This window comes from Notamacropus eugenii, chromosome Y (genome assembly GCF_028372415.1).
Source record: "Notamacropus eugenii isolate mMacEug1 chromosome Y, mMacEug1.pri_v2, whole genome shotgun sequence".
Taxonomy (NCBI): Eukaryota; Metazoa; Chordata; class Mammalia; order Diprotodontia; family Macropodidae; genus Notamacropus; species Notamacropus eugenii.
This window is the reverse complement of record NC_092880.1, coordinates 3,483,884-3,492,656: the sequence shown is the minus strand read 5'-3', so window position 1 is coordinate 3,492,656 and position 8,773 is coordinate 3,483,884. Positions and strand designations below refer to the sequence as shown.

The window sequence follows — 8,773 nt, the reverse complement described above, 5'->3', positions numbered from 1 at the left end:
ATTTATCATGAGAATAATACATCATGATGAGGTAGAATTCATGCAGGAATGCAAGGCTCATTCAGTATTAGGAAAACTATTAGCATTATCAATCATATCAACAGCAAAACTAACAGAAACCACATGATTATCTCAATAGATGCAGAAAAAGCTTTTGGCAAATACAAGACCCATTCCTATTAAGAACACTGGGGAGCATAGGAATAAAAGGAACTTTCAGTAAATTAATAAGCAGTATCTATTTAAACCTTCAGCAAGAATTACATGCAATGGAGATAATCTATATGCATTTCCAGTAAGATCAGGGGTGAAACAAGGATGCCCATTATCGCTAGTATTACTCAGTATGGTGTTAGAAATGTTAGCTGTAGCAATTACACAAGATAAAGCAATTGAAGGAATTAGAATAGGCAAAGAAGAAACTAAGTTATTACTATTTGCAGATGATATGATGATATACTTAGAGAATCCCAGAGATTCAAGTAAAAAACTACTTGAAATAATAAAAAACTTTGGCAAATTTGCAGGCTGTGAAATAAACCCATGCAAATTTTCTGCATTCCTATATGTTAGTAACAAAGCTCAACAGCAAGAGAGAGAAAGAGAAATCCCATTTAAAGCTAGGTAGACACTATAAAATATTTGGGAGTTTATCTGCCAAAACAAACCCAGGATCTATATGAACACAATTACAGGATACTTTTTATACAAATAAAATCATATCTAAGAAAGTTAAAAAACATAATTTGCTAGTGGGTAGGATGAACCAATATAATAAAAATAACAATTCTACCTAAATTAATTTGCTTATTTAATGCCATACCAATTAAACTATCAGATAATTACTTTCTAGAGCTGGAAAAAATGATATCAAAATTCACCAGGAAGAACAAAAGGTCAGGAATATCAAGGGGAGTAATGAAAAGAAATGCTAGGGAAGGTGGCCTAGAATTACCAGATCTCAAATTGTATTATAAGGCAGCAACTACCAAAAGCATTTGGTGCTGGCTAAAAAGCAGAAGGGTAGACAAGTGTAATACTCTAAGTAGTCAGTGAATATAGCAGTCTACTGTTTGATGTACCCAAGGACTCCAGCTTCTGGGATAAAAACTCACTTTTCGAGAAAAATTACTTGGAAAACTGGATAACAGTGTGGCGGAAACTAGGCATAGACCAATGCTTGACACCGTAAGCAAGAATAAAGTCTAGGGCGGTTGGCGACGAGAGCCGACGCGCTGAAGGAGGCCCTCGTGATGGGACGGGCTGCCCCGCCGGCCGTTTGAACCTGGTGGCGGGACATGGCAGCGGAGGCGGACGGGAGATGGATATCATTTCAGAAACCACGGATGGACGTGAAATCAAGGAGCCTGTTATGGATGGTATTGTTTTAGAAAATAGGTATTTAGTTGAGGAAAAGTATTTACTCCACCAAAAACAAGAAGCAGCAGTGGACCCAACCTTCAAGACGCCAGATAAATTTAAGACCCCATTGAACTTTTCTGCTGTAACAATGGAGCAGTTTGGAATTACACCAGAGAGTTTTGTGAAGAATTCACCAGGAAAATCCTTGCTAAAAAATCAAGACGCCGTTCTACCATTGGAGCCAGAGGTTCTCCTGAAACAAATCTTCTCATCAGATATGTTGCTCAGCAAAGGAACTTGAGAAATGCGAGTGACTCTCCTTTGGTGGAAGCTTCTCCTTCGATGCAGCAGGCTAGCCCTTTCCGATATAGAAATGGTGATTCATTAAGAGAGCGAATTTCTGCCTTCCAATCTGCTTTTCACCAAGTGAAGGAAAACGAAGAAAAGTCTGGACATTCAGGGCCAGAGGGAGAGTCTCAACCAGCAGACTGCACTAAGAACAAAAGCCCAAAAAGTTGTGATCAGCCCATACTGTGTGGAGACTTACCATCCAAGCGTAGGCGAATATCTTACCAGAGGGACGTAAAAGAAAATATAGCTGATGGTGAAAAAAAGTTGACTGACATCCAGATATGCCATATTGCTACTTTTCCTGACACAAACCGAACTTACACCTGTGAAACTTCTACGACAGATCATTCTAAGGAACCTTCTTGTGATCCGTCCATTGTTGCACAGTCTGGATGCCCAGTTTTAGAGGATACTTCGCTGGAACATCTCTCAGGGGCTACAAAGGGGAAGGACATAGCTGGATGCCCAGAGGAAGTAATAAGGTGTAATGCTGCTTCAAGGCATCGGGGGAGGAGAGGCAAAGCTGAGAAAGAACTGATCACAGACCCATTCAGTGAGATCATGCCACCCACTGCACCTGTGTACAAGGGGGACCTTTCCTCGTCTGAGTCCTCCTTCCTTCGCTACGTGCTGAAGAAGACCCCTGTGAAGCTGCTTCTGGAAAGCTTACAGGAGCACTGTGACACCACTGGGTACGATGGAAAGCAATCATTCTCGTTCTCAGATCTTTCAAAGGGTTGTGAAGAACTGAAAAATGAAAAAGGCAGTCTAAAAGTTCAGAAAACATGGAACAGAAAGAGAGTTACTTTTGGAGAAGAGCTGAGCCCAGAAGTGTTTGACGAATCATTGCCAGCAAATACCCCGCTGCGCAAAGGTGGCACACCTGCTCGACAGCAAGATGTGAGAAGCAGTCAGCCTTCCTTTTTCCCAAGACTGCTCATTTCAGAGGCAATATGTCAACCAAACTTTGAAGAGCCAGACCGGAACCTTGTAAACATGGAACCACTTGAAGTGTCTTTTGCAGTTCTAGGACCTGCTACTAATTCTTCATCGTCTGAAACTCTTGAAGACACTGATGCTATTAATTCTCCACATAAATATGAAAAACCCTCCCCTCCCAAAGCTGATAGGATAACACGATCCTCTAGCAAAAGGAAGCACTCCCTTAATGTTACTGAAGAGGCTGATTGTAGCAACCTAGTTAGCACAGATGTTAAGCATGATACGGAAAAGAAACCGAAAAGGAAGAAAGCCCAAGGAACAAAGAGCATGAACAGAATGGGATCAAAGAAGACGCAAGTGTTAAAAAATTGCACAAGGAGGAAAGGAAAGGGAAAGAGATTGCAGAAACCTTTCTGTGGCCTAAGAGAGGTGGCTTCTAAGAAACCTCTTCTGAGTCCTATTCCTGAGATCCCCGAGAGCCCTTCTACAACAACACCGAATGCACAAAGAATGCCAATTGTGCAGAACTCAGATTGTCTTGACTTGCCAAAAGAGGATTACAGCCATTCCAAAGATGGAGATGAAGATGCCAAGAACACTGGCCTAAGTATACCTTTTGGAAAACCCAGAAATCAATTTTTGCCCCAGAACCCAGAAACCCTGGATCCATCTTACAAAGAAAATGACACCTCTGAATTCTCCAGTTCTAATATAGAAAGTGATTCATCCTGTGGTCCTGTGACTGTTGACCAAGGATCAAATGTTGATGGAAGTGGCCATCTTCAACATGCTGGCAAGCTGGAGCATCAAGATCACACCCACACAAGGACCAAGAACCAAGATGTCTGTCTTCTTTCTCCAGTGTTAGCTTTTACAGCAGAAGATGAAATAACTCCAGACTTCCCCCAGTCCAGTTTTTTTGTCTTGCAACCCCTGCAGTGTGCGGCCATTATTCCAAATGTGGAAAGTATTTGTGAATCTGGAGGTGCTGACAACACACAGCAGGTAGGAGAGCTGAGCACATCATGTACAAAGCAAAAAGATGCTTTAATAGCTTCTGAAGAAAGACCAAAGAGTGGTCATTCGGCAGATGCTCCAGAGGAAGAACTGAGTCATCTAGAAAATACTGCCATGAATGACGATGGGGAGCAAATCCAAAGTCCTGGCCCAGAACCAAAACAAAGAAAACCAAAAGCAAACACTGGCATCTCAACTTACAAAAATCTTATAAAGAAACGGAGAAGAAGCTCTATTTATCGTCCAGCTGACCAGAATATCCATTTTGAAGAACCTGGGAATCCGCCACCTGCCTCCTGTTCAGTGGAAGAATTACCTTTGAACAGCTCTGAACTCTTTAACAATTTAACTGAGTCGATCAGACAAGCCTTTAGGAGACTAAACACAAGTGAAACACGAGTGAGACGCAGCACAAGGCTTCGAAGAAGTGTTGAGAGTCAGGGTCTCATTTGGGTTTCACTTCCAGGCCCCTCTTCCTCTCCTCCTCACAAAGCCAAAAGGAGGACAATGAGCTCATCTAATACCAGAGAATTTGAAAATCTGTCCTTCACACAAGGGCCCCATCTCCTATCCTCTATCTCACCCAAAGAAAGCTCTGAGAATGATTCTGGGTCTGCTGCTTCTCGCGGAGCCAGGAGGAAGAGCTTTTGTGTATCTGCTCTTTCAGAGCCCCAAAACACCTCCCGACCTAAGTACTACAGGAGAACAAGCCTTTCTCGTAGGAGTGAGGAAAACTGCCTCAGTGACTTTGAAAACATGGAAGTGTTGGAGAATCCGAACAACATCTGACATTTCCAGCGTTCGTTTTATAAGGGGAAGGTAACTGTTTAAGAGAGGGTTTATTTGCAGTCAGCATTTTCAGAATGCTTCATTGTTCACTAACATTTCTTTTGAAAGGTCAACAAAGTAAACCAGTTAAAAATAGATGTTAAAAGCGTGTCTTCATATTTAACCTTTTTAAAGGAAAATAATCCATTTTTCCCCCTTCTTAAAGGTAAATGATGCTTTAGTGAGACTGAAACCAAGAAAGAATGAAAATTTTAGACCATTAATGTTAAGAATACCCAGTTTTTTCCAAAACTACTTAGGAATTCAGCGGTATTTTTGGAAAAACTCCTTTATATATCTAAATCTGACTGATCTGATAATTAGAAAAAACTGGTAATAATTGATATTCATTATATATAGAGAGAAGGGGCTTTGAGTCAATTGGAGTCAAATTAACCTGAGGATGTAAAAGTAGTAAGAAGGTCTAGTGTTGATTTTTAAAATACTGTAAGAAGACTGGGACAGTTTTTCTAAATATAAAGATAGGTCCTTCATAAAATTTTGCCTAGGAAGTAAAAAACAATTTTTTAGACAGTTGATAAAAGCTAGACTCCACTTTGCCTGCAGTTTTCAAAAGCTTGATAATGTTACATGTATCTCCAATAAAAGTTGTGCATAAAATTACTAAAATCCAATCTGAAATATATACTGTTTTAAATAATTTTTCCATTAACTTGTTTTCAAAAAAAAAAATGTACCATTTAGGATATTTTTTTTTTAAATGAGCTTGGCAAGAAGGCATTGTTTGCTTTCAACTAAGCTATCTATATCTCTTCAAATAAGTAGGTAGTGGCTTAGATGTGCTGTTTTTTGATTCTTGGTGCCAAAATCACCCAGATAGTTACAGCTAACTCAGAAGCTTATTGAAAATTTTCTTCCCAACCTGAAGTGATGCTATCATGGTTTAATTTGCAATAACAACTTCTAAATGATCTTAATTGGTTGGGCCCAAGAAAAATATTGTGCTGGTGTGTGAATGGCATTAGAGCCAAGCTTGCTCCTTAAAAGCAGTTTCCTTTTCTTGGGAGCTTGGGAGCTTGTGCTGGCACTAGGGGGAGGTAAGCTTTTCTTCCTTGAGCTGGAGTTTCATCAGTCACTAGGTGAATGGGCACAAGGGGGAGTGTAAGACCAAAAGAACCGTGGTATGTCTTGATCTTATAAAAATCCATATAAATTATTGTGGCATTAAACAGTTTTCTTTTAAGTCCTATTAAAACCTTTCTGCCATAATAGCAGAAACTTGTTAACAAATAGAACTCTTTATAAATAACACAACAAGGAAAAAAACTCCTGCTGTGATGGAGCATTTTTTCTCTTCTGTAAAGAGACTGCGTTACCTTCTTGGCACCAGTAGGTCTGGGACACCTGCTGCTAAGACTAATGTATTTTACATTAACACTCAAAGTCATCCCAATTCCTGCTAAATGATGGAGTGTTTCCAAAGCTTGGTTTTTTTCAATGTAAAACATTTAAGGGCTTTTTTTTTCTGTTTATGGTTGATATGGCTATCAAATCAAAAAAGTACTAGATTTCCTGTTTTGTTTTGTTTTCAAACAAATTTAGTCTGCATCTCTCAATATTTTATGTCTTTTGTTTCTTAATTGTTTAACATGAAGGTAGAACCTCTATGACGTAATCTGTAATGTTTTTCTAGTCTAATGCAGCATCAGATAAGTTTTATGTTTTTGAATTAAAATTGAATTTTCTTTGTTGCAATTCCCATCCTTGACTAACAGAGAGGGGAAAATATTTGGTATGTGTTTGTTTCCTTTACCACCTCTTAATGATCTTTCACTGTAAACTTATTTGTCTTTTTATGACTAAAGATGAAAATAAAATGTTATATTGTGTACACACACACAAAAAAGAATAAAGTCTAAATGGGTACATGATCTAGGTATAAAGATTTATACTGTGGACAAACTGGTGGAGCAAAGAATAGTGTATTTTTCAGATTAATGGAGAAGAGAATTTTTGGCAAAGAAGTGATAGAAAGCATTTTGAAGTGCAAAGTGGATTATTTTGATTACATTAAACTGAAAAGTTTTTGCACAACCAAACCCAATTCAACCAAGATTCTGAGGGGTGCAGAAAACCGGGAAAAAATTTTTGCAGCTAGTGTTTGTGATAAAGGTCTCATTTCTAAAATACGTAGAGAACTGAGTCAAATATACGAAAATACAAGCCATTGCCCAATTGATTAATGGTCAAAGGATATGAACAGGCAGTTTTCAGAGGAAGAAATTAAAGATATCTATAGCCATATAAAAATGCTCTAAATCACTATTGGTTCGAGAGATTCAAACCAAAACCGCTCCGAGATGCCACATCACAACTCTAAGATTGGCATACTGAAAGAAGAGGAAGATGATATATGTTGGATAGGATGTGGAAGAGTTGGAACACTAATTCATTGTTGGTGGAGCTGTGAGCTGATCCAACAATTGTGGAGAGCAATTTAGAACTATGCCCAAAGGGCTGCAAAAATATACAGACCATTTGAACCATCAATATCGCTTCTAGGATTGTATCTCCAAGAAATCATAAAAATGGGAAAGGGTCCCACATGTACGAAAGTATTTATAGCAGCACTCTTTGTGGTGGCCAAAAACAGGAAATGAAGAGTATGCCCATCAATTGAGGAATGGCTGAATAAATTATGGTATATGAAAGAAATGTAATACTATTGTGCTATGAGAAATGATGAACAGGAAGACTTCAGAGAGGTCTGGAAAGACTTATACGATCTGATACTGAGTGAAAGAAGTAGAACCAGGAGAACTTTGTGCACAACAACGACCACAGTGTGCGAGAGTTTTTTTCTGGTAGACTTGGTACTTCATTGCAATGCACAGACTTCAACAATTCTCAGTGGACTTTTAAGGCCAAATGCCTTCCACATCCAGAGAAAGAACTATGGAATTCAATCGCAGAATGTAGCAGATTTATTTTTGTGTGTGTGTATTACGTTTTGGTTTGTTATATGATTTCTCCCATTCATTTTACTTCTTCTACACAACATGACTATGGTGAAAATGTATTTAATAAGAATATATGTGTGGAAACTATATAAAATTCCATGCTATCTCGAGGAGGGAGAGACGAGGGAGGGAAAAAAGTCTAAGTTATGTGGCAGTGATTGTAGAATATTGAAAACAAATAAAATTAATTTAAAAAAACTAAAACAAGAAGCTTTAAAAAATAAATAAAAAACGTATTAAACCCCTTCACCTTTATAGCTCAATTGAGCCCATTCTTGTAACAGTAACATAGAAGGAACCTGCAATGTCCATATGTCCATAGATAGATTCTGTAAGTTGATAGATATTAGTTTTTAAAAAAAAAAAAAGTATAAGCATTATCGACCACATCAACAACAAAGCTAACAAAAACCACATGATTATCTCAATAGATGCAGAAAAAGCTTTTTGACAAAATACAACACCCATTCCTACTAAAGACACTGGAGAACGTAGGAATAAAGGGAACTTTTCATAAAATAATAAGCATATAATATCTAAAACCTTCAGCAAGCATTATATGCAATGGGGATAAGCTAGATGCATTCCCAATAAGATCAGGGGTGAAACAAGGATGTCCATTATCACCACTATTATTCAATATGGTACTAGAAATGTTAGCTGTAGCAATTAGACAAGATAAAGATATTGAAGGAATAAGAATAGCCAAAGAAGAAACTAAGTTATCACTCTTTGCAGATGATATGATGATTTACTTAGAGAATCCCAGAGATTCAAGTAAAAAATTACTTGAAATAATAAACAACTTTGGCAAAGTTGCAGGTTACAAAATAAACCCACACAAATCTTCTGCATTCCTATATGTTAGCAACAAAGTCCAACAGCAAGAGATAGAAATAGAAATCCCATTTAAAGCTAGGGTGACAGTACAAAATACTTAGGAGTTTACCTGCCAAAACAAACCCAGGGATTATATGAACACAATTACAAGACACTTTTTGCACAAATAAAGTCAGATTTAAGTAAGTGGAAAAACATTAGTTGCTCATGGGTAGGCCGTGCTAATATAATAAAAATGACAACTCTACCTAAATTAATTTACTTATTTAGTGCCATACCAATTAAACTATCAGACAATTATTTTCTAGAGCTGGATAAAATAATATCAATATTCATTTGGAAAAACAAAAGGTCCAGAATATCAAAGGGACTAATGAAAAGAAATGCTTGGTAAGGTGGCCTGGCGCTACCAGACCTCAAATTGTACTATAAAGCAGCAATTATCAAAACCA

The 8,773-nt window shown here is 37.9% G+C and overlaps 1 pseudogene; it reads left to right on the top strand.

Moving 5' to 3' along the window:
- The first annotated feature begins 1,306 nt into the window (after positions 1-1,306).
- LOC140516846 (cell division cycle-associated protein 2-like) lies at positions 1,307-4,738 on the top strand (annotated as a pseudogene).
- The last annotated feature ends 4,035 nt before the right edge of the window (positions 4,739-8,773 follow it).